The 2,500-nt window shown below is 43.8% G+C and overlaps 1 long non-coding RNA gene and 1 other non-coding gene across 2 annotated transcripts in view; both read left to right on the top strand.

The window, feature by feature from the left end:
- LOC135103540 (uncharacterized) overlaps positions 1-2,500 on the top strand; it is a 205,119-nt gene that overhangs the window by 38,129 nt on the left and 164,490 nt on the right. The gene's annotated exons all lie outside the window — the stretch shown is intronic.
- Trnai-aau (transfer RNA isoleucine (anticodon AAU)) lies at positions 664-737 on the top strand. Its single transcript has one exon. It is a non-coding gene; the product is annotated as a tRNA-Ile (tRNA).

Here is a 2,500-nt window from a genome sequence, read left to right as displayed (position 1 = left end):
GATGAAGATGAGGACGAAGAGGATGAAAAGAACAGGAAGAATAGGATAGGCTAACATTTTTTCAAGAAAGGAAGAGAAGGAAAAAAAAAAAGCGGGAGGAGGATGAGGATAAGGAGGTGGAAGAAGATAAGGAGGAGTAAGAGCCTAAAGATAGAGAGGAAGAGGCAGGAAGGAAAAAAAAAGAAAAAAAAAGAAGAGGTAGTATAATAGAGGTGTTTATGGCGAAGCATCTAAATTTCTTCATAATCCAAATTTATACCGATTGCCATTTGCATATTTGCCTCCCCTGGAGATTTATGTCTCCGTTAACACCACCGCCAGCATCCCTCCCCCCGGCCTCTCTCTCTCTCTCTCTTCCCTCCCTCTCTGATCCCCCCCCCTCTCTCTCTCTCTCTCTCTCTCTCTCTCTCTCTCTCTCTCTCTCTCTCTCTCTCTCTCTCTCTCTCTCTCTCTCTCTCTCTGCCTCCCTTAAACCTTACTTATCTATACTCTTACCACTATTGTTCAGCTGCACCCCCCCTCTCTCTCTCTCTCTCTCTCTCTCTCTCTCTCTCTCTCTCTCTCTCTCTCTCTCTCTCTCTCTCTCTCTCTCTCTCTCTCATTACAGTGCCTATAAATATCTTTCGAGTATTCATATTAACTTGATGCATCTTTCACATCACTGGCCTGTTAGCTCAGTTGGTTAGAGCGCCGTGCTAATAACGCGGATGTCGTGGGTTCGATCCCCATACGGGCCAAGAGGAAGTGTGATTCATTTTGGAAGATCCTTAAACTTTCGTTCGGCTATTTCCACGCTATTACCTCTTAGAGTAACACAATATCGTGATTTTGTTTCATGTACGAGTATATATAAACGGGAACAGCAAAAGGAAGAAACTAAACACAGCGTGAAAGGATGAAGAGGCGCTGTAAGGCTTTCATCATGTTAAGTAAAGACAACCTTGGTTATCGTGTCGCCGCAGCAGTGAAAGAAACTGAGGAGAAATCCGACGTGAACAATGGACTGAGTTGTCGTGAAGGAGCATGTTGGTGGAGACAGAAGTGAAGGAAAGGGAAGAATGATGAATAGGGAAAAGAAAGGCGATGATGATGGTGATGGTAGAGAGAGAAAGAAGGGAAGCAACATGCGATGGGAAATACTAAGAGAGAGAGAGAGAGATGCGATATAAGAGGAAAAGGAAAGAGTATTGGAGGTGTGAGAGCAACAGGTGGGGGAAGGAAGGGTCAAGGGCAGGTGTTTGGCAGCTCATTATCAACAGGTGAGGAAACAGCTGGGTCTGTCACGCTCAGTGTTCAGTGCCTGTTAAAGTTTTAGTCACATTGAATTAACTCGCATGCTTCTCTTTTGTGCATTTGTCCTTTATTATTATTATTATTTTTTTTTTATTTGATCTTTCCTTCAATTGTTTCAAGATGCAAGTAGAACACACACACACACACACACACACACACACACACACACACACACACACACACACACACACACACACACACACACACACACACACACACACACACACACACACACAGGTGGTGGATGTTAGGAAGAGTCACAATCTAATCTACGAGAAGCATTTCCTCTAAGCTAGAGAGAGAGAGAGAGAGAGAGAGAGAGAGAGAGAGAGAGAGAGAGAGAGAGAGAGAGAGAGAGAGAGAGAGAGTATCATTAGACAGGCAGACAGACAGATAGGTGGACACACAAATAGGTACACAGAATAGTGTATTTAAAATTTTCCTAAAGTGCGCGCGCATACACACACACACACACACACACACACACACACACACACACACACACACACAGTACGTCGCTCCCAATTATGAACTTTTATTTTAGGGCTTCTTGGTTTAGGAGACTCACGGCGAAAGCAAAATAAACAGAAGGAACAGGCGGACAGAGAGAGAGAGAGAGAGAGAGAGAGAGAGAGAGAGAGAGAGAGAGAGAGAGAGAGAGAGAGAGAGAGAGAGAACACAGACATAAAGAGACAGACAGCGAAAACAGACAAAAAGAGACAGACGAAGAAAACAAAAAAAAAAAAAAAGACGGACGGAGAAAACAAACCGACAGAAAGAAAGCCAGAAAGACAAAGATACAGGAAGGAAGAAGACAGACAGAGTTAGTTGCCACCAAGAAAGGCAAGTAAGTGTGAGGCGGCAGGAGTACCAACCCTTCTTGAGAGTAAGATTCTGAAGACCGTCTTCTGAAACAGTTCTGGCTGCACCTATACTACTTTCTAAAGGCCCTACTTGAAGCTACATGGGTTTTTAAGAGTATTTATAAGGATCTACTCACAGATTAACAAGACTTCTGCATTATTAACTGAAGAATCGCTTGAAAATCCGGGTAGCTATCTCTGTTCCCTTTGAAAATGGTGGTAGTGAGAGAGCAAACCAATTCTGAGTGCGGGCCAAGCACTTGGAGGCACAGCAAAAGCCGGTGGCCAAAATAATACGCAGTCCAGTGGTTACGTAATATCCTGTGCAAGAATGTGTGTTTTTT

Source organism: Scylla paramamosain, chromosome 9, assembly GCF_035594125.1.
Source record: "Scylla paramamosain isolate STU-SP2022 chromosome 9, ASM3559412v1, whole genome shotgun sequence".
Taxonomy (NCBI): Eukaryota; Metazoa; Arthropoda; class Malacostraca; order Decapoda; family Portunidae; genus Scylla; species Scylla paramamosain.
This window is presented reverse-complemented; position numbering and strand designations above follow the sequence as displayed.